This window comes from Triturus cristatus, chromosome 3_1 (assembly GCF_964204655.1).
Source record: "Triturus cristatus chromosome 3_1, aTriCri1.1, whole genome shotgun sequence".
Classification (NCBI taxonomy): domain Eukaryota; kingdom Metazoa; phylum Chordata; class Amphibia; order Caudata; family Salamandridae; genus Triturus; species Triturus cristatus.
In genome coordinates, this window is record NC_140583.1 from 573,630,905 (window position 1) to 573,654,964 (window position 24,060).

A 24,060-nucleotide genomic window follows, 5' to 3' on the forward strand; every position below is an offset into this window, starting at 1 on the left:
CCAGTCAGTTTGACTAGGTATCAATGAAAACATATGCTGAAATGATTATAGAACCTGTCTACATTCAATCTGCTGATGATCAGTGAGGTTGCTTCCAAGGGTCACTCCTTCAACTGAGCCATCTTCAGGGTTCTGAGACAACAAGTCTGGGAGAGGGTCACTCTCTTCCTCCTGTCCCTCATCTGTAGCCATGAGCAAGCCCATGTCTGCCCTGTCAACATATGCTTTTAGCCTGTTAACATGGAGTACCCTGTGGGGACTCCTGGGAGTTCCTAGGTCCACCAAGTAGGTAACCTCTCCCTTCTTTTCCAGGATTGTATGGGGTTCAGACCATTTATCTTGGAGTGCTGCTGGGGCCACTGGCTCCAACACCCATACCTTCTGTCCTGGCTGAAACTCAACCAAGACAGCCTTTTGGTCATGCCAAGCTTTCTGTAAGGCCTGGCTTGCCTCAAGGTTTTTGGATGCCTTCTCCATATACTCAGCCATCCTGGAGCGGAGACCAAGTACATAGTCCACTATGTCTTGTTTAGGCTTTTTGAGAGGTAACTCCCATCCTTCCTTCACTAAATACAGTGGGCCTCTCACAGGGTGCCCAAACAACAATTCAAAGGGGCTGTAGCCAACTCCTTTTTGTGGGACCTCTCTGTAAGCAAACATTAGGCAGGGTAGAAGGATGTCCCATCTTCGCCTGAGCTTTTCAGGTAATCCTTTGATCATACCCTTTAGGGTCTTGTTGAATCTCTCAACAAGCCCATTGCATTGTGGGTGATAAGGAGTGGTGAACTTGTAGTTGACACCACATTCCTTCCACATAGCTGTCAAGTATCCTGACATGAAGTTGGTACCTCTGTCAGAAACCACCTCCTTAGGAAACCCCACTCTGGAGAATACTCCTAGCAGGGCCCTGGCCACAACAGGAGCTGTAGTGGTCCTAAGGGGAATTGCCTCTGGATACCTGGTGGGATGATCCACTACCACCAGTATAAATCTGTGCCCAGATGCAGTGGGAGGATCCATGGGACCCACTATATCTATTCCTACTCTTTCAAAGGGGACCCCCACCACAGGTAGTGGTATTAGGGGGGCCTTTGTTGTGCCACCTGATTTGCCACTGGCTTGGCAGGTCACACAGGAGCGACAAAACTCCTTTGTATCTTCATTCATGTGAGGCCAGTGAAAGTGAGGGACAAGCCTGTCCCAAGTCTTGTTCTGGCCTAAGTGTCCTGCTAGAGGAATATCATGGGCTAAGGTAAGAAGGAAGCCCCTAAATTGCAGAGGTATAACCAACCTCCTGGTTGCACCAGATTTTGGGTCTCTAGCCTCTGAATAAAGGAGCCCATCATCCCAATACACTTTATGGGTACCTTGAGCATTCCCAGCAGCCTCAGCAGCAGCCAGCTGTCTGAGGGGTTCAAGAGATGGACAGGATAACTGAGCCTGCCCCAAGTCAGCCCTGGAAGGTCCCCCTGTCCCCAGAAACTCAACCTGATCAGGTTCAAGTTCTTCAATGACAGTTCCTTCAGGGTTCTCTAGATCATCTTCCTGGGAAGGCTGATCATCACTTGGAGGCAGGGGGGAAGGCACAGCCTTAACCCTCCTGTTCTTCTTCTTGGTATGTGCTTGGTCCATTGTTCCAGGATCCAAGACCTGTGGTTCAGTAAGGCACTTTTTGGCCTGTGACCTGGTCACAGCAAGGACATGTGGTGATATACCTAACATCTCTGCATGTGTCCTGTACTCCACTTCTGACCATAGAGAACTCTCTAGGTCATTGCCCAACAAACATTCTACTGGGAGGTCTGCACTAACCACAACCCTTTTGAGGCCAGTTACCCCTCCCCATGAGAAGTTAACAACTGCCACACTATGTGAAGTAGTGGCATTGCTGGCATTGGTCACCAGGTAATTCTCACCTGGTATGTACTGTCCAGGGTCCACAAAGCCTGGTGTCACCATAGTGACACTGGCACAGGTGTCCCTGTAGGCTTGAGCCATTTTTTCATTTATTAAAGGAGTCTGTCTGTACTTGCCCAGGTTACTGGGGCTCACAGTCAGGGACAAATCCATGTCCCCATCACAGATCAAGACTGCCTGTGTCAGGGTTCTGTCTAAGTCAGAATCTACTTCAGTTCCCATAGTGATTCCCACTACACCCTTTGTCTGGGGACCAACACTGCTAACAGTAGTACTGGGAGCAGGTGCCTTAGGGGCAACAGTGTTGGGGGCTCCACCCTTCTTACAATCACTAGTCCAGTGAGTTGTATTCTTGCAAGATTTGCACCAGGGTTTCTTTGGACCTTCTTTCTTCTTCCCTTTAGGCTGGGACCCACCCTCGTTAGTACTAGTTTGGGGCCCTGTTGAAGACTTCTGGTCTTTAGATTTCTGATCTCCACCCTTTTGGTCTGTTTTCTTCTGATCACCCCCTTGGCCCTGGTTCTGGTTCTTTTGCTTAACCCTGGTTCTGACCCATTTGTCTGCCTTCTTTCCCAATTCTTGGGGAGAGGTCAGATCTGAGTCAACCAAGTGTTGATGCAGTTGCTGGTTCTGACAGTTATTTAGAATCTGTTCTCTCATCATCAAATTGTACAATCCTGTATAATCAGATACCTTACTTCCCAGCAACCAACCCTCCAAAGCCTTAGTGGCACATTCAATGTATTCAGACCAGTCCTGAGTCTGTGTCTTCTGGGTGTCTCTGAACATTAACCTGTACTGTTCAGTGGTTAAGCCTAACCCATCAACTAGGACACTCTTCGGGGCTCTGTAGTTTCTGACATCCTCCTCTCTAACAGCGAGGAGTCTATCTCTGCCTCTTCCTTCAAAGGAGAGCCATAAGATTGCTGTCCACTGGTCTTCAGGAACCTGCTGCACTTTGCAGGCTCTCTCAAGAGCAGTCATCCATTTGTGGATGTCATCCCCACTTTTGTAGGGGGGCACAACCTTGGACAGGTTCCTATTGTCAAAGACCCTATCCTTGTCCTTAGGGACAATGCTGCCACCAGTGGGTATAGACCCACTCCCTCTAGGTTGCCTAGCCTTACTCAGTTTCTCTTCCATCAGAGCTACTTCTAGCTCCTGTCTCCTGATTGTCAGCTGAGCTTCCTGCATTCTGGCCTCATGTTCCCTCCTCTGAGGGGTGGTCATCCTTCTTCTGGAGTGACCTTGAGAGCCTCTAGAGGCATGAGAAGCATTAGATTCACCTGAGTGATTCCTTTGCCTCCCAAACCCCTGGTTAAGTCCACTAGGGAGATCCAATGGGGTGACCCCATTGTCAGTCCCCAGTAGCCTTAGGTTAGCTGGGCCACGTATAACACTTCGCACTGGGCTAGTTCTCCCTTCATCCCCACTACCTTCTGTCTCAGTACCCTTATCACTTTCATCCTCTGTAGTATGATTCTCATCTAAGGGGTGACTATTGGAAAGGGGTACCTCAGTAGCATCTTCAGAAGGGGGGCCTCCTGTTCCAGTCCCTAAGGGGCCTAACTGGGAGGTTTTCTTGAGAGCTTTCTGATCTTCATCAGCTGGTAAAAGCTCTCTGAGTTCAGCAGAGGTAGGGTTCTTGGGCTGTTTAAGGCCCCTGATATTTGCCAACTGCCTGAGCTCATTTTGGTTTAGGGTAGCAAAGATGGATGGTGCCCTCTGGGGGTCACTCTCAACAGAGATGGGTACATTGGACCCCTCTGCCCCAGCCATTGCTCTTAAGTGTGGGTGGATGTGTTGCAATCTACCTACACTTGGGTTTTCCTACTAAACCTATCTAGTAGTTGTAGTCAGGGTGTGCTACTCCCTTTGCTCTACAACAACTAAGTTCAGTAGAACTTAAGTATATCTATCTTGTTTTATATGTACCTAAAGGTGCCTGTATGATTTTTCAATTGGTAACAAAGAGATTACAGAGGTAAAACACAGCAAGCTCAAATCCAACCGCTGCTCACCAATGTGAGAAGTTGGTCTGGTATATGCTGTTCACTAGTTAAAGTGACCACCTTGTACCATGCCAAGCAACCCTTATGGTGTGGTTGTAAGTCAACCTTTTCGGACTAGCTGCCCTAGTGGTAGCGTAGGCTAAGCAGTCTTTGAGGCTAAACTCGTTAAAGCGTGTTAAGCAAACTGTTTTACCATATGTAACCCCCCTTTAGACCAATGAAAGGACACCACACAGATATATATTCAAAATATATATGTATTTATTACTCAAAGTATCCCCTAGACTCTTTATGAGCACAGGAGCACAAATCGTTAAACAAGACAATGTTATAATATACAGAAGTTGCACTTTATATGGATAGGCCCTGGTGGCCGATCAAACCATATACTAAAATAGTGGTATAAGTACCACGAACAGGAAAGGGAAAAGGCCTAGGGCCTCTAGAATCGCTGGGCCTACAAGGAGCTAACTTCAGTTAGTGACCAGGAGGTCCACGGGTCGCGTGTGCAGTGAGGAAAGTTACACGCGTGCTCCCATAGGTTTTCAATGGGTGCGTAAAAGTTCAAAAGTTACTGCTAGAAGGGTCTTCTGGATGGACTACGAATTTAAGATTCAAAACACAGACACTAGAGATGTTTCTCTACACTTGGGCACCGGAGTGCCAGCTTTACCTCACCCACAGGAAGCTGCTGCATAGGTCTCGAAGTGCGTCGGGTTTCTTCTATCGATTCAATGGAGCCTGATGACAAAGATGCTGCAGGCGGTCGGTCCAGAAGAGATGCGGTGGATCCAAGAGTGGATCGGAGTTGTAGAAGACCTGAAAGCAGAGGGGACAGTGTTCACAGTCACTAGCCAGTGACCGGCGTGGCACCAGGTAGGTACCAGGCGATGTCGGGTGCAAACAGGTGATGAGGTGTAGCTTGTCTCTGCAGCCACGTGGTCCCTGAAGGTCGACGACGTCCAGGAGTTGGTTCATGAGCTGTCCCACGCAGGCTCTCGCTGTCGGCGGTGTCAGCAACTCGAAAGAAGCAAACAAGCCTTGGCAAAGGCAGGAATCGTGGAAAGAGAGGAAAGCTGATTGTTCTGACCAGCAAGGTCAGAGGGGCTGCTCTTTTGGAGAGCAGCTAGGGCCAGTCTGGAGCAACCAGACCAGTGTCATTGATTTTAAGTTAGGTCGCCAAAATGGCCACTAGCCAACGGGCCAGGGACCGGGCAGGCGCGTCGAGATGCAAAGTGCAGAGGGGCCCCACGCAGATCGTGGAGATGCTGGAGGACTCACCTTTGGTGCAGATGCTGCTCGGTGGTTGGGCTTCTCAGGACCCAAAGCACAACTTGGAGGGAGCCTCTGTTGTCGCGCTTGCAGCTTGTCGTCGGTCTTCCAAGATGGCTGGCTCCACGTGTCTTGGTGCCTCCATGGGTTCCTTCTTTTCAGGGACTGTGGATCGGGCGGTGAGAGGTCTGGAGGTCCAGGTCTTGTTGGGCTCTGGGCTCGGGCTCCGGTGGGAGGCGGCGGCAAAGCAGACGTCGAATAGCTGGTTGGTGCTTGCGTTAGCAAGATGGTCACTCCCTGACCATAGGGGAGATTTCCTTCAGTCCTCTGTGCAGCAGAGCGTCGAAGTTCTCGTCTTCTTCTTTGTAGTAAGTTGATTCCAGGATGTCTGAAGTCTTAGGACACAGCTCCTACCTTTAAGCGGATTCTAGGGGCCGGACTACCTGCTAGGTCCCTCCCTAAGGGTGGGACCAGGAAGGGGGGTGGTTACACCCCCAATCCTTTGTCCAGCTCGCCCCAGGTCCGGGGCTGGTGTGCCCCAGGACCGGTTTGAACTGGCATATGCACCGAGGCTCCTTGTGAGCCTCAGGCATGTCTGATTCCTTTCAAGCCCTACCTGACCAATACACAAAATCCTGTATGGGGTGGTGCTCGCACCTTCCCTGGCAGGAAACCCTTTGTCCACGTCTCCCAAGCTGGAAGGACTCCCAGCAGCAGGAGGGCAGACTTGTGTCTGTGGTGGCAGCATCCATTTTGTGGAGCTGAGGCTATGTCTGATTTTACCCGGGTTTCAGGTACTGTACATGTCGTGTCCCTCTAGAAGGGTGGAATGCTAACCCCGTCGCCAGAATTGGCGAGGGGTTAGTATTCCAATTCGTATGACACCTTACTCGACATGTTTTGATAAAGCCAAACCAAAGATAGCATTTAACCACGAGGTTCATAATGCACTTAAGAGTATATGGTATGACGATATTTGGAAACAGTAGAAGGAAGTTGTTCCGACCACTGCAGACAGGCTCAGTTCATGCCAGAGCACCATCTCACATGGAACCAAGCACTCTGCCTTCAGGATTGTTAAGGCCTGCCATAGGAGTGACTTATAGGTTACCAGGTGTCCCATTTAAAGTTAGGTATAGGCATACTACACCTAAGTAAGAGGTGGTTACACCAACTTACCCCAGCTGAGCGATCAGCCAGTTGTGTCAAATTTGTTAGGCCAGACCTGGGGTGGCATAATACATGCTTCAGCCCCTGGTAGGCCTTAGATACACCAATGCCCTGGGTACCTAGTGTACACTGGTACAGGGGCTCACAGGGTGATCCAATTCCAATTGGTTATGCACCTAGGATGCATAGTGTCAATTTAGTTAGAGAGAACAGCAGGCTGGGGGTCTGATTAGCAGGCCCACAGCCTCAATATGTCAAAAACCAGTGAAGCAAAAAGCAAAAATTTGGGGTGACCATAGGATAGCAGACCCTACTCTCCTACAACAACCCAGTGCTATTACACCTGAAATGGGAGCACCCCAAACCATGCATCCCCACATGGTGATTGGAACCAAAATCTTTAGAGGACCCACTCTACCAGGAGGTAATCAGGAACAGTGTCAAGCACTATTTAGCAGATAACAGCGTCACGGCCGTCTCCCCCCAGGTGGATGAGTGGTGCTCAGGGGGAAGTGCATAGCCAAATCGGTAGGCGTTAGCGCTACATTAATGCAGGATGTCCTCACAGCGGAGGAGGAACTGACGGAGATGGAGCCGCACAGACTTGAGTGTTCACATTTGCAAGCAAACTTGCTGGAAAGTAAGGCGACAGTAGCGGGTGAGGTGGAACGACTCAGATTTTTTGATTAGAAACTATATGGTGAGGGCACATGCCGAGTAAGACCACACAGGGCCCTTTTTGCCTGACTTGCTAACCCAGCAAAGCGGAGCTCAGGAATATTGTAAATCTAGACTGAAGGGGCAGCTAAACTATACAGGCAGGATTAAATTAACCAACACTTCTACTGATATTACACAGACTTATACACGAGCTCTGTCACACATCAGGATGGGACGTTACAGTCCTACTTAACACCATTACCCCTCCACACCCTAACACTGGAAGAAGCAGAGGGACTGGGTGATGACATCACCCTACAGGAAGTTAGATTGGCAATATAGGGATAAGCAAAGTATAGACTAGGTATGATGAGAAATTGGCCCCTAGACTTGGCGAAATTTACAGGGCTGACAGAGAAATGAGTCCACTTCCTGTCTCCACTATAGAGGCGTTGGTGATACCATAATGAAGCCAGGCAAGCCTGCAAGTAAATGCAAGCCTTACTAGCCATTGGCAATAATTAACAATGACTACAAGATCCTAAGCAAGATTCTGGCAGACTACTCCAATACATGACAAAACTAGTACACCCAGATCAGGCAGGATTTATCACAGGCCGTAATATGGCACTTAATAAACGGAGACTTATGACACCGTTGAAGGCCAATACCTATGATCACAGGAAAGCAGCAATATTTGCTGTTGGTATAGAAAAAGCATTTGACAGCCTGGAATGGGGGTTCTTATACAAGGTACTAGAACAAAAGAAAAACAAAGAGGGGGAGTAGAGAGGTACCACTCAGCCTGAGTGGTGGAGGTGGATACGTCCTCCCAAGGTTCAATCAATAAACATAGTGATCCACCCACAGATGTATATGTTTGTCAAAATTTCCCCAGATAAAGTGTAGATCCCCACAATGGTGGAAAGTACACACTAGTTGTTAAAATACCCCTCACACACCAAAAGGGCCCTTGGTGTCATGCTTCATCATAGGGGTCTTCCCGCCCCTCTACGGGACGGGGCGTGCGGGAGCACTGTTATTGTGAGACAACTATGTGTTTTGTAGGGTGTGAGAGGAAGGGTCGGGGGTGAATGGAAAAAGTGAGATAAAAGATACCTGACTCGTCGGTCTAAAAGACTTTAATATACCTATGAGCTGGTATTGATAAAAAGTGGGGGGAGGAGGTATATATGCCTCAATGAGCTGTGCCTCCTATGTCTGCCGACATGTTTCGAAGCTCCCCAAGCTTCTTCTTCAAGACCATTAGGATCCCTCCCTAAACTCACAGTGCTGTGTAATAACGTGAAAAAATTGTCGTGTGAAAAGAAAAAATGATCTTATAAATAATGTACATGCCTCAATGGGTCTTCACGGCCAATATACTTGATTCCTGTAATGTCTACAACGTCATGAGCCTGATGCACGGGTCGTAGGAGTGCCTGATAGGCTATAACTCCCGGGTTCACTGCCCTCCTCAATACGACCTCACCGTGTGGCTCCGTATTCAGCTGGGTGGGAATTTGTGGCATGGACATGATTGCTATGCATGGATCCCACAGCTAGGGTCTGCACAGATCAAACCATCTCTAAGAGCTACAGTGTAGGCTTAGGGACAAGGCAGGGATGCCCCCTTTTGCCGTTACTGTTTGCACTAGCCATCGAGCCATTGGCCTGTCAGGCAAGAACCAGCTATTGGTTCCAGGGAGTGCAGGTAGGCGAGAATAGCTCTATATGCAGATGATCTTTTACGCTTTCTTAGAGACATTACAGAGGACCTAGGCAGGGCCAAGGCCATGCTAGTAGAGTTTGGTGCCCTGCCTGACCTCAAAGTTCATTGGCAAAAATCTAGGCTGTTCCCGATAGAGGCGCACCTGGACCATCCCCCCCGCCCTTGGAAGGGCTAGACCCTCTTCAGTGAGAACCACAGTGACTCTCATATCTAGGTGTTACAATCTTCCATGACTAGGTCGATCTCCGCAATGGGAATGTGCGAGCTGTAATCAGGTCATTAAGGGTGACTACACACTTCTAAAGGGTGCTTCCTCTCTCAGTAGCAGGCAGGGTTGCGCAGCTTAAAATTGTGGCACTCTGTGGATTGCTGTACTTTTTCCACGGCCCTGCCGATATGGATCCCCATAGAGATGTTCAGGGAGTGGCACTGTCTGTACTGCAGTGACTGGTGAAGGAGGGTGGATAAGCTGTTCCCTAATTTGAAGTATATTATATTGCAGAGCAACTCCAGTGGTTTATAGAGTGGAGGGTAGTCAGACAGACCCCAGGCTGAGAGCTAGGGCCGTTCGTCACAGAACTGCATAGACAAACAGGGGGTTATTGAAGACAGGTCACCCTACAGAGGAAGACACACAGGAATTTCAAGTATTTCACCACTGTTAGAATCGTTGTCTTCAGAAGACGCGCCACCAAATCCCATACTCGTCTGACTTGCCTATCACTCTACTCACATCATACCCCATGGTGGAAACTGTGGAGGTCTGTCGAAATAGGTTGAGGCAAAGGAAATGAGAGTATGGGACTTGTTACGAAAGGGGGAGCTCCTCCTGTTCAAGGGCTTTAGGGAAGAGTTTGACCTCCCACAAGTCCACTTTCTACTCCATTGATTGGTGATGGTGGCATTCTGTAAGCACTGGAAAACAGGCCTAATTGAACCCCAAACTCATAAAAGCTGCAACATATTGTACTATCATTGGGGACCTACAAGACAGTAACATGCCTGTATATGGCAATAAGGGAAGATGTACTCCAGCCACTAGACCCTTACTCACCAGATGGGAGGTAGACCTGGGAGTTCCTTTCCCGGAGGGAGATTGGGCGACAATGCTAGAAAAAGTACCAAAGGTGTCCAGGAATGCCAGATTTTATCTGATTAACTTTTATGTACTTCTTAGGGCGTATCTCACCCCAGACTGCATTAACAAATACTTTAGTGTAGATGATGCTGCATGTTCAAGATGGCAGCAATAGGGGCTGAACACCTGCACATGTTATGACACTGCCCCTCACTGCAAATTTACTGGGAAGAAGTAACAGTGACCGCAGAGGTCATAACAAAAAAAGTTGTTTGCCAAGTTGTTTCCCACATACATCTCCAAAAAAACCACAAGTATATTTTAAGATCTAGCGTTCATATTGGAAAAGAGAGAATTCACCAGAAACTAAAAAGACACAGGGGACTGAAGAGTTATCACATGGCATAAAGACCTGGAGAGGTGGGTTGGATATGAGGGTGGAGTGCTGAGGAGGGATGCCAGGAGGGGAAAAGGGTAGATTAACATTGCCCGTGCATGGGAGGCATTGGTACACTGTTTAAAAGACAGAGGACCCCGGTCACAGACTCCGTCATGGGAGGGATCCCCTGCCCCACAATCCCCATAGAACGAGCCATGAATGAATGGGCTGATCCTTGATACTGTGCATCCCAATACCCCAGCATTTATGGGAGACAATAGTAAACTCCCAATGGAATTTGCAGTTTTTGGGAAGAATATACACAATGGATAGATATGTTAAATTGGGACACAACACATGGAAAGGGAGCGGGGTGGATTAGTAGGTTGGGGAATGTTAAGAATGTTATTAGATTGAGTGGAATAATGAAGACAAGCCCATGATGAGCTGCCAGTTGCTGACACTGGTTTACTGAGGCACTGATGTGAAACTCCATAGAACTTTTTTATAAAAAAAAAAAATCGATAAGAATGCAGAGCATAGATCTACCTCAGTGAAGAAGGTTGCTGTTGCACAGTTAGAAATCGTGTCTCTAGTTGGCAGAGTTATGCACCCTATCCAAGCATGGACCACAATTATAGACATGGTACGTCAGTCACACACTTGAATCAGCCCATGCTCACCCTCTGGGAGCTAGGCACAGAGCAGTCAGGCTTAACATAAGTGGCAATGTGTAAAGCAGTTGTGCATGCGTGAAAACAGTAACACAGTGAAAACACCACAAAAAGACTCTACAAGATAAAAACGATATGAATCCAATTAAAGCATCTCAAGTTACGAATACTTCAAGAATGTACAATGCTGAAAGAGGCCTTGCGCTTTCAGTAAGTTCATTACAGTTACGCTGGGGAAATGACAGTGATCCACGCCGAGGACTGGAAACAGACTTTCTCCCCGGGTCAGTTCAAAGCAACACTTCCAAAGTTATTAGAGTTAAAATGCAATGTTAAGTTTGTGGGAGACTGATCCACCCTTTCTGTTGACAATTGCCCGCAAGAGTGCTGGTGAGCGGCAGGGACCTCAGAAGTCCTGGAATGCACAGTACCTCACTCAGGAGATTTCAGCAATGCCATCGGCCTCAGGATCGGGGCTTGCATCACTGGAGTCTCCCATTGCTGGATACAATGCAATGATTGGAGTCGCGGAGGGCAGACACCCATCTTTCCTTGATGGGTGCAGAGTGCGCTGGGTCACAGTGGACTGCCTCAAATGCTGCGGCTTCGGCGAAGTTGACAAACATGATGGTCACAGCTCAAACAGGCAGAAACGGCGGTTCTTGATCAGTGCATCACGATGATGCATGTGGGTGCCCAAAGCGGAATGCTGACACTCTGAGAAGGCCGAGAACTGGTTGAGGGCAAGTCAGGCAGAGTCAGAGTCTGGATTTGTAAAGCCTAGCAGTGGACGTTTGTGTGAATGAAATCTTTGACGGCCCTGAAATTTAATGAACAGGGGGCAAACCAACAAGCATTGGAGTTACTTAGGTTGTAAAAGGTTGTAAGGAATCAATCAATCAATCAATAAGTACATTTGTAAAGCGCACTACTCACCCATGAGGGTCTCAAGGCGCTGGGGAGGAGGGGTGCTGCTACTGTTTGAATAGCCAGGTTTTGAGAAGCCTCCTGAAGGTTAGTAGGTCCTAGGTCTGCCGTAGGAGAATGGGGAGGATGTTCCAGGTCTTGGCGGCGAGGTGGGAGAATGATCTGCCGCCGGTGATCGCTCTTCGGATGCGGGGGACGGTGGCGAGGGCGAGGTCGGCGGAGCTGAGCTGTCGGTTCGGGGTGTAGAAGGTGAGTCGACTGTTGAGGAACAGGTACAGCCCTTCTTACCAATAGAACAGAGCCCAACAGTGGACTTTCCAATCTGCACCTCATGCTAGTTTCATTTTTGGTAAATTGTCCCGCGCCCAATTACGCCGGCACCAGCCGTTGTATGGTGCCCCTGTTTTCTAGATCTTTAGTCCATAAAGCAATGGGAGGTGCGTCAGGTGATGAAGTCAAGGCAGGTGTAATATTTTTCAAAAACCTTTATTCATATTCCTTTTTCAAATGTATTTCCTTATTACAACAAAACAGCTCAGTAATAAGGATTTACATTTGAAAAAGGAATATGAATACAGGTTTTTGAAAAATATTATGCCTGCCTTGACTTCATCACTAGATGTACCTCCCATTGCTTTTCAACCCTTCTTACCTCCCAGATCAGAGGCAGCAGGCCAACACAGCAGAGCAGGTCGCAAAGTGGCAGTCCCTCATGTAGCCCAGCAATCAGCAGGCCAACACAGCAAAGCAGTCGCAAAGCGGCAGTCCCTCCTGTAGCACAGCTCTTCATCTTGTCACAGTCTCCTTAAGACCTCAAAGTGAACCGAGCACATGGTGTCAAAAGCTGAGTACTTATTCCCATTTAATTCTTTCAGGGGTAACTGTAAATTCAAGATTAAGATTCATTAATTGTAAATATGAAAAACATCAGAGGTTGGATGGTGCACCCTAATTTACATGGCAAATATCTCCCAAGTAAGTTGACAGGAGAAGATGGGCTGAGGAGAAAGGCATGCTAGTCAGAGATAGGGCCAAGGGTAACAGTGACAGGCTGGGAAACTGGGTGACAGACTACATTGTCGGCTACTCCCACTGAATTAATTGAGATGTCAGTGAGGGGCAAAGTAGGGAAATCGGAAGCCTTCAAGGCTGAACTGGTAGCACCTTTGTCTACTAGACTGTCAGTCACTTTCCCATTGATTGTGCCGGAGATATAGAGTCTGTCCTGATTAACTGGGACTAGTGGTGTCATGATAAAAGTACTTTCCCCAAGGCTATCCTAGTACTTGATGGTATTCAAAGGCAGAGGAGGAAACTGCAAGTTGTGCTGTACTGGCACAAATGGAGTGGCCATATTCTCCAGTCCTATGGGGTTACGTTTGTTAGGGTATTCATTCTTCCGGTGCCATTCCTGCCACAGTAAATGCAGCCAGTATGACCCCACAAATGGTGGCTCCCTTTTCCCCATTCCCTTTCCTCTTCCTATAGGCCGAAAATGTTGCATCTTCAGAGCTATCAGCCTCAGTCATTTCTTTCTTTTTTAATGGTAACTCACAAAGTGGGTTGCAACTGCAACTAACTCATCCAAATCTTTAGTCTGCTAACCCACACAAACACTACGTAGTTGTTACTATAACTTAGATGGCAAACCTTGGGCAAACCCAGCTGCTACTGCTTGCTGGGCATTCATAAGTGGGTCTGCTATCCCTAAATGTTGCTCACAAACCTCCCTAAAGCAATCTAAATATTCTGCTGGTGATTCACTTTTATTTAATTTGCAACTATTTATCATTCCTTTGTCTGCCTTGCAAGGACACTCTTAATTACTGCATCCACTAATTTGGTGCGTCACTTCTGTGGTTTCTGGTGCCTTATCTGGCCAAGGGATTGTAGTCAAGAGTTTTTGATGCACCTCCGGTGCAAGACAGCCCCTAGTAATTGATGTACCTCTGCCCAAGTAGGGTCATAACATTTGAAGAGGGTCACAAGTTCCTCTCTGAACCTTTAAGGTACTTCCTGAAAACTGGAAAAATCTTTAACTAAATTCCTAAGATCACCTGGGGTCCAAGAGGTGTGGACTGTCACAAAGACACCATTGGCACTGGCTAATTGCCTTAGTAGAGCTTGGAGAATATCCCCATCTTGTGTTACATGACTGCGAGTGTCAGCAGCAGCTGGAGACAAGATAAGGGTCATTTGTGGCTTATAAACCATCTCTTCTATAGGAGAAGTTGGGGATTTTAGAGTGGCAACCTGTGTGCTCATACTAGTCCAAGGGGCCTCAAGTTTGTTGGATGGAGGAGCTGTGGATGGACTCCTTTGGGGTGCTGAGGCTACCTGAGTGTGTGTAGTGGTGAGGAAATCTATGTCTTCAGGAGTCTCATTATCATAAGTAAGGGTTTCTTTAAGCTGTGGATACATCGTTGCATTATGTCTAACCATGAAGTCTTTGTTATTTTTCTCTGTCTCCTTGTCATCAGTGAAGCATTTTTCTTTTAATTCTTTTACTTGTTCCATACATTTTCCCTGGGAGTCTTTATGATTCTACACCCAAGTCTTGTCGATTTTCTTAGATGGCTTTTCATTCTAATCAGGAAATGCATTCCATTGATCTTCTGGCACCCCACTTTTCCTTACTTCCAAAACGTCTCTTAATTGCACTATTTTATCCAGATCAAACGTTCCCTCTACTGGAAATCGCTTGGGGGGGCTTCTGTTCCATTCAACCAAATACTTACATGTGCTGTGCTCAAAATGCACATACATATTATCTGCTGGGGTTCTGTTTGGTGCGGTAACTCTCCTTGATCCTGCATCCCCAATAAATAACTCATGAAAAGTGATGAGGTTGTGTAGTGCTTTACCTTTTTTCTGTGATGTTTCTCGCTAAAGAGCAGTACACAAGGTATCACTCTATAGTCGAGGCACAAACACAGCATAATGTTGCTCGCTAAAGAGCAGTACACAAGGTATCACTCTATAGTCGAGGCACAAACACAGCATAATGTTCCTCGCTAAAGAGCAGTACACATGGTATCACTCTAGACTCAAGGCATAAACACGGTTCATTGTAGGAAGAGAAAAAGAAAGAAAAATAAGATAATGGAACACAGGATGTAGATACAAATATTCCCTGTTGTGTTAGGATTTTACCAAGCCCCCTTGCATTCAAGGAACTCTTCTTTGTGAGAATCTTGGTGCGAATGAACTCGGTGGTCAGACCTGACAGACGGGTACCTCAATTTATATCAGAATCATACAATTTCAAAACTCAAATTTCATACCCAACACGCTGTACCTCATGCTCATACCTTATATGATAAAAAAAAAAAAAACTTTATTGAGATTTTCTTATCAGCACAGGTATACAAGTACGTTACACAATACTCCCAATGGGGTCGATGTTACAATCATGTAATGCATAGACATGCAAAATGAAGTCTAGTATCGGGTAAAATTTAAATCCTTATGTCTTATGCATAGGATCTCAATCAACAAGGCACCCAAATATCTTCAAAACCTTATTCAGCCCTACCGTCCATCCCGCACCCTTCGTTCAGCTACAGCCAACCAATTTGTGATCCCTAAAATCAGGCTGGCGAGAATGGGCGGCAAATCCTTTTCATACCTGGGACCCTCCCTCTGGAATACTCTTCCATTGATTCTTAGGCAGGAAACGAATCACCTGAAATTCAGGAAAGCCTTAAAAACCTGGCTGTTTAACATCTAAAAATCCTGATTTTCTCAATGCACGGAATCATCAGCGCCGGGAAACCCTTGTTGGGTAGCTGTAGCGCTTTAGAAATGAAATAAATAATAAATAAAATAAATAGTATGCATGGCATTAGCCCTCCCTCTCATTCTTCAAACAAAAATGGAGAAATGATAAGGGCAGATCCTGCTATTTATTACAATCCCGGGGTGCTTGTCTCGATATGGCTTAAAACCTTATCTCTAACTAAGCTCATACTTTATATCATCGATATTAACTCCTGATGCACAGGGCCCTTAGAACTTTGAGCCCAGTGCATTGAACCTAGTGCTTAGAACTTAGCACTTTTAAATGTAGCACTTTATATCTAGTGCTTAGAACCTAGCAATTGGAACTTAACGTTGTGCATCTAGCATTTTAAACCTAGCACTCAGAACCTAGCGTTTTGACTTTATCACTTTATACCTAGCGCTTAGAACCTAGAACCCTCTTTGCATTTTACAAAAATCTTACCCTTACATGTCTCTACCCTCTTTCCGATGTGCAAATTCAGTGCTCTTTAGCCATAGGATTTGGGTGCCCCCAAAAATGACTGACCAGAGATTTTTAATAACGTTCAATACCTTTTCAAGATGTGTGCACTTGGTTGCTGAGGGGAGAATCATCTGCTCTGCAGCCATTAAAAATGCCTGCGTCCAGTCATCTGAGTCATGGCACCAAAATCTGTAGAAGAAAAAAGCACTTTACTCAGGTAATACCAGAATACACATTTATTTAGATGTGGTGAGGAAGTGTGTTGACCATTTGAGAACATCAGCCACCAGACTCCTCTTGAGACTGAAAACACAAGCAGTATATATACAAATCTACACAGTCAGAGGTCGTCTGATTCCCCGTAAGAGGAGGCCTGTTCAAACAAAATGTTTTACAGCTTGAAAGGTGCAACATAATTTAACCATGGCTTCCTGCACTTAGAAACTGTTTCAACTTCCCCAAACACAATTGTTAAACAGTTAATCATGCACAGTGACATAAGGTAAGCAATGTGCAGGGACAGCAAATGTCTCAAAACAGAAATTGATATTTTGCATTATTCCAGGGCCAAAAAGTAACGAGCACAAATATATTCTTGTTGAAGAAAGGAGCACTGGTGAGGTCATCTGCACACATACATTTTATTTTTGTTTTCTTATCATGGGCACTGTTGTGTTTTTCTTTTATCTTCCAGAGTCACGATACCGCTGTACACCAGTAGGATGCTGTTAAAAAAAATGCCAGCTGCAATATTTGTTTTCTTTAAATGAACACCCAGGTTGGCCATGTCCCAGGGGTCAATATAAATTATTATTTAAGAAGGGGGTGCTTGTGTGGGGCTTACCTCACCAACCTGATTCCGGCCCCGGGAAACCAATCCTTCCGGTCTTGCTAAATACTGTAAAGGGGAGAGAGGCGTGCAGCCCTTCTCCCCGATCCTCATAAAGCACCGCAGACCCCATTCCCTCGGGCAGTTGTAAATAAAACAAGCATTGGCATAGCCAATAGGTCTCGCCTTTGGGACCTTATAAGTTTTAAGCCATGCAACAGTTGATGTTGTTGCACCAAGGATATTGTGCTGGATAACTAAACACTTATAAGATCCCAAAGGCGAGACCTTTGGCTATGCCAATACTTGTTTTTTTAAGTTATCCTTATGAGTTTTAATGGCCTCCTTAGATTATAGTAGTTCAAAATCAGTACCATTTCTTTGTTCCAGTAAGAATTTCTTTTAATGAGAAGTATTAAAACGGGAAAGGGTTTCTACAGAAAAGTAAATCTGTCAGCTGTGAAGTATATTGACTATTTAAAAAAAAAAAAATTATACGTGCAAACAAATGGCTTCTACTTTAGGATGGTGTGCGTTTTTCTTTTTTAAATGTAAGCATATGTAACCAATATACAACATAAAGAAGCGTCACACCAGCTGATCTAGGCCAGACCTGTTGGCTTTGCCAATGTTTATTCAGAAAGGGGCAGTGTGCTCATCAGTGCTATAGGCTACTGTATAGGAGGTGCTTTCTTCTCCCTTAGTGGCCGTTAGCACTTTGATACATGGAAGATTTCATTCTGTATTTATTACCAGAGCTGCCAAGTCTATTTCCTTGCACATGTGCAATTCTCAAATATGTGTGCCTGCCTGCGAAACTCCTAAGGCCCATTTCAATAAAGAGAAAAAGAATCGAGAAACAAGCGTTTGGCAAAGCCAGCAGTTGTGGCTTCTAACAGAGAAAGTTTTAGATGAAACACTGTAAATTTTTATTTTGCTAGACATTTATTTTATTTTATTAGTTTAAATCTATTGAATTTTTAATGCCCTAAATCACATTATAAATTGGAGGAAAAAAAAATGAAGGGGAGGTTGTTAAAGTGGTAGTGTTATCGGGAAATAGAGGACGAGGCGATACAGTAGTTTTAATCTTTCTCTGTATGTCAGAGTACATTAGTGAAAATGGAAAAAGAAAACAATCCGCATATATTAAGAAACAGGGTGAAGTGTAAAAACATGCTGATTGTCTGAATATGGTTTATGCAAACGAATTGATGAAATGCACATTTGTATATGCAAAAGAATTGGTCTAAAACGAATTTGTTCAGAAAGTGCAATAATGATTTATTTTTGAGATCTTTAGATTGTTTTATCGGTCATTTAAAAATGGAGCACGACAATACTTTGTGGCTTCATTTTGGGCAATTGTTCAGATCATGCATGCAGGGCCTCGTGTAGGGGAGGGCTCCAGGCGTGGGTGGGTTAATTACTTAATCGGTGATCCCCATCACACACACAAAAGCACCAAAAATCTATAATACAGGGCAAGAGCCAGCAGGCAGCCTGTCCACATGTGAAAGCATGGCCAACTATGCACTGAAATAGAATGGAGGACCCCAAATGCCCGGTCAGTGGTGCGGGGCCAGTCCTGGGTATTCATATAGTCAGTGGCGGCTGGTGACATTTGAAAGTGGTGTGACGTTAAACAATTGTTGTACAGCACTGTAGCGAGTAAGCGTAGCGAGCGAGCCTGAATCACCTACAGGGGATTTGGGGGGGTTTCCCCCCAGAAAAGTTTGAAAAAAGAGTGGGCAAATGATGCATTTTCAAGCAAATTTGAGCAAACAGTGAGGTTAATAAAGCAATTGTGAATCTGTCCTAACAAAGACAGTGACTGGCAAAACTGTCTATCGCTTGTTAATTGTTTTTAATGTATAGGTCAACTAACTCGCCTCTGGGAGTTTCTACTTTTGTCGGATAACATAGATTACGGCATGGGGAGGAATAAGTCCAAGATCATGAAGTTTAGTATGAAGAGCCAGGATTCCTGGTTGTGTACTTGGCCTGCCAGTTTGAGCCACCCATTGCAGCTGCCAGCGTTGCCAATGACAGTACCAACACAACTACTAACATGCACACTGTGACAATTCAGACTATTCCAGGCCCTCAAAGTTATAAAAAATAGCTTGGGCAAGTATTCGTTGTTTCTGATGCATACTGAATTAATAAACAGTAGTTGTTTCGCTCATCTCTAAATTATACAAACAGCGCCACCATGTGGCAGCTGTCATAAGTGCTGATATCAACAATTATGTGCTGTGCTGACAATTAAGTGCTGGTGCCGAGCACCGGAAACCACTGGCTCTAATTAAGCAATGCCTTCATATGCACTTATAACACCTTTTGCACAAAGATGGAGGCATATATCATTTCCTATTGATAGGCACTTTGTGTTTTATGTAGAATCCTGGTGGTGTTTCACAGTCTTTCATTGAAAACACCTGTGCTCTGCAGCTTTGCACACTGTCTCTCCTGGCACCTTGTTCTCATGAAAGGAACCGACTGGCACCAGGCTTGAGTTCTTTCATTTTTAACATTACGATGGTGCATGCCACTATTGTCTTTTCAAGAAAGGTACAAAAAGTGTGAAAAAGGTAGACTAAGCATTTCAAATTTCAATGTCATCTATATTGTGTACTTCTTCGATTCTCCGGAAATGACGGGAAATCTCACGGCTTTTGGATTGGAAAGTAAGGCAAAAGCCACTGAGTTATCGAATCAGGATACAAACCTGTAATCTGCATATCCCATCCAGTGCTCTGCAGGAAGCGCATTAAACCTCTAAGCAATTTGGCTCAGTGGGTTAATTTCCTATTTCAGTAAGATCGTTATTGACAAACTTGTGTTTTCCTCTTCTAAGGTCAATAAAATGTGCACCATAGGCTTATGTAATATTAACGCGTATTATTTACGCTGCTATGAAACTATAAAACACTGGTAACAAGCGCCAAAATGTAAGTATAACAATGCGCCCACGTGGGCTCATGCCTGTGTTCATCTGTCTATGGATTGTGTGTTAAAAAGCCCACATTATACAAAACCCAGACTTTTCTCCCGGCCTAGATTATGGGGAATTTCATCATTGGACGACTGAAGCTTCCCGCTCCATAGGACATTTCTTTGACATTTCCGGACTGTGCCCTTTCGCTGAGTTCCGTTCGGATCACGGACTTCCCGAAACGAAGCGTTACCATTACTTACAGATTAGGCACTGGGTATTCCACAAGAATATGAGGGAGGGAGTAGAGAGGCTTCTCAACCCGTTTGAGAAATGGTTACTGACGCGACATAGCGATGCACGACTGACATCAGATCTGTATAAATTCACTCGAAGCACCTCGGACACTGGGAAATCCCCTGGTCAGCTGCGATGGGAAGGGGAGTTGGGCAGGAAACGAACACTGAAGGAATGGAAGGACATTTATTGCCGCACAGCCCGCAATGTTGCATCTATCGAAACGGCTCCTAAGTTGGCAACTTATTGGTATTTAACCCCAGTGAGGCTTCACAGGGGTAACCCTTCCCGTAGCCCGCTGTGCTGGCGAGCTTGCAGCTCACCGGGTACCCTTACCCACCTGCTTTGGGATTGCCCTGTCCTGGGGACATATTGGCAACAAATTCTGGATGAGGTCGACTCCCACTTTGATACCCAGATCCCGAGATTTCCGGTGTACGTTCTCCTAGGCCTCCCCAATGTCATTACCTTCCCGCTCACATCCAAGAGAGGTAAACAGAAAGCGCTGGCACTGGGTGCGGCAGTCCAAAATTTCATGACAGTTCCTACACGCTTAGGCTGGCTTCATAGACTGTGGTTCATTCTTTCTTTGACCAACCCCGGGGCTTCTTTTCACGATTTTTGGGCACCCTTCCTTGCACTATTGACATCCGAATTCACGGAGCTCACCTGTCCCAAATATCTGAGAGTTTTAAGACTGGCGGATCCTCCCTCATCACCTGCCCCCACTGCATCTGTCACTCAGCAAACTCAGAGAGATTGGCCGTTGGATGGAGGGGCCTTTCCTTTCTTTATTTTACTGGGGTGGTTTTCTTTTGAGGAGGAGGAGGGGGAGGGAGTGGGGATCTGTTTCTCTTTTCCTTATTCGTTCCTATCTGACACTCATGACAGCGATATGCCGGATTGTAACCCGATGATTGTTGAGCACACTGGCTCGTTCATTCTTTCTTTGTGTAAAACCAATAAAATAAATTTAAACAAAAAAAAAGCCCACATTAAAGGGACAGGTCAGTTTGTCATCTGGGCTGGGGTTTAACATCAAGCCCACACATGGGGTGGGGAGATGGGTTGGGCGGGGGGTCAGTAGAGAGGATGGAGAAGGTGGAATTTCGGGTCTTTTTCCAATTTCCGCTGTGAGCTGTTCTGGCTTAAACTGGTTACGTTTTGGGACGGCTACTTTGGATTGCAAAGCCGGGGACATTTTCTGAAAAAAATGAATACCGAAACAGGCCCGAGAAATTCAAGTAAGAGGATTGGTGTTTTCAGAAGAATAGTGAAGAATTCAGATTCTTCCTGGAAGTAAAGGCAACCAGGCCTACTGGAATTCTGCAGCTTTTTTTGTATTGAACTGTGATGAAGCTTGGCAGTCTGTTTGCACCACGACAAACGTCTGCATGATCGAGCATAGTGACAAAAAGGCAAGAGGCTGTCACTTATAAAATGCATGTATATCAATACACCTTAACCCTAAACTTGCACTGATGCGAGACACTTTACTGACTTACCCGACTGCGAGTCATATCACCAATAGGGACAAAGTGATTACTCCATTTCTAACGTGAGAGCCAATAACCATATAAATTGGATTGAGCTGCGTGCAGTGCGAGCCGGCGGAATGCCAATGACTTGCTCCACAACATTTGATGAAGGTGCTCTCCGTGGGGCACGGGGGTCACTGGCTCGGCAGGAGAGTGAGGCGCCCGCCTCTTCATGAGAGTTGCACAAATTAAAGCGTCTGCGTTCACATGGATAGCAGCAAAAAAAACGTACGCAGCTATGTTTGAAACGGCAAGTACGCATTCCTGTGGTATGTGATGAGCTGTAAATGCACCTTGGAAGTCCATGTGCCCACGACAAACTAATTCTCTTTTCATATTGAGAGGCAGCATTTGCAATTCTTGAGAATCAAATGGTTTTCCTGAAGCTCTCCTCTGTGATTTCTTCTTCATTATGAGGCAGAATATGCAACAGGTTTGCTAGTCCCTATGTTTTTAAACAGCAAATAAAAGATAGAGCACGCAGACAAAGCAGCGCGTTCGAATTGAGATGAAAAACCGGAGCAAAGCAAAAGGATTACAAAAAGTAATGTACATTCAGGTCTCCCGCCTGTATAGCCAGATACAGTAGTACTTTATGTCTCAGACATTTCACAATAGTTTAAATATAAGACTTGAAACAGCTCTGACCAGATGCGAACGTGAATGTTGGAAGATGACAGCGGCGGCCGGCATGCTCGAGGGAGGGAGGGGGGTCGCAGGTGGGGAATAAAACAATTAAAATAAAACGTACCTGAGTCCCGGGGTACCGCACCGCCTCTGCTCCAGGCCGGCCACACTGTACAGGTGGGTCCGCGTGTTCCTGCTGCAGGAAGCAGCCAGAAGGCAGCTTCCCTTCCCAATGCAATGCAAGCCAATCACAACCCTGGTAGGCGCAGCAGGCGAGCAGGCAAGCGCCCCAACCGGGACATTTTCTCTGCATAGAGATAAAGGGAGGGTGGGTGGTCCTGCTCGAGGGCAGAGGGGAGTGGCTTACCCACTGTTGTGGGTACTGACAGTTTGGTCGGCTCCAGCCACTCCCCCATGCCCTCGAGCAGGACCACCCGCCCGCCTCCAACCAGGCACAGAAGCACTTCTGCTTTCTCCCCAATGCGAGAAGGCAGAAACATAAATGGTAGTTTTTACCGTTTATGTTTCAGCCTTCTCGCACCGCAAGAAAGCGGTAGGGCAACGCCCTCATGCCCCAATGGGGAAGCCACCACTGCATATAGTCTCTGCGGAGCTCACCTTCATCGAATATGTTCCCTCTTCCCTTCTCCACCAAGTTCACCCAGGACCGAGAGCGAGGAGGGGGGGGTCGAGAGAGGAGGAGGCAAAAGAGAGAACACAGGTTGGGGGCAGAGAAACATAGAAAATGGAACGTAAGGGACAGAAAGTGAGGGGGAGCACAGAAGAAAGAAAAAAGATGGAGAAAAAGGGTGAGAGAGAACGTGAGGGAGCAGACGCGGGAAGAGGGAAATTCTGGTGACAGGAGGGTAGAGAACGAGGTTCAGAACTGAGAGCGAGGGAGGGGGCAGGCACAGAAAGGATACAATAAAGCAACAGCTATTCCGCCGCACAAGAGGGCCCAGTGGAAATCCAGTGTACCTCCCACTGGTGTGTTGTCAATTACTAAAACAGAGTTTTAGTTTCAGCGCACATGAGGATTTTGTCTTCTCTAGATCTTATCTAGATCAGAGTTGTGGACAAGGTTTCAGACGGGAGCGAGACTCGCACAGTGTTTACCTTGCGGCAGCGAGCAGCGGCACCACCTGTTTCGAAAGCGCGATAAATGCAAACAGATGGTGCCGCTGCTCACTCCTGCATGGTAAACGCCGTACATGCACGCGTGCCCATTGGAAACAGTGCAGAACATGCACGAGTTTCCACAAAAGCCCGGCGTGATTCCAAGAGGTCACTCCAAAGCAGCGCTCGCGTGCTGCGTAGGCGAGACCTAAAAGGGGTGGAAACGCACTGCCCCCACTCCCTGATCTTGCAGGGGCCCCAGGAACTCCATCCCCGGGGCCAATATATATATATATATATAAACATAAGGGGCTGCATGCCCCCTTCCACCACCCTGGAAAGGCCCTGAGGATCCCATTCCCTAGAGCCGGTTCAATCACTGTGTCCTGGGAATCCCACCCCGGGACACCGTTTGCTAGCCCGGAAGAGCACGGACAGGGAAAACTTGTCTACTTCCACCCGGCGGGAGCTGCAAAAATGTTCCCGCCAGGTGGGAACTGATATTTGTTCCCTGTCTGCACTCTTGCGGGCAGGGAAACTGAGATTGCTCCCATCAGGTGAGAGCAGAGCTAAAACTCTGCTCCATCCAGGCAAGAGCGAAGCCGACTCTCGCTGCACCAAGGATTGGCTTATGCGTGAAGCTCGTGG

General features: G+C 46.5%; 1 long non-coding RNA gene across 1 annotated transcript in view; it reads right to left on the bottom strand.

Annotated features, from left to right (window-relative positions):
* The window catches only part of LOC146860579 (uncharacterized), a 175,397-nt gene that overhangs the window by 16,597 nt on the left and 134,740 nt on the right, over window positions 1-24,060 (bottom strand). Inside the window, exon 2 of the long non-coding RNA XR_014979178.1 lies at window positions 16,157-16,256. This is a non-coding gene — a long non-coding RNA (uncharacterized LOC146860579). The remainder of the gene's footprint in view (window positions 1-16,156; window positions 16,257-24,060) is intronic.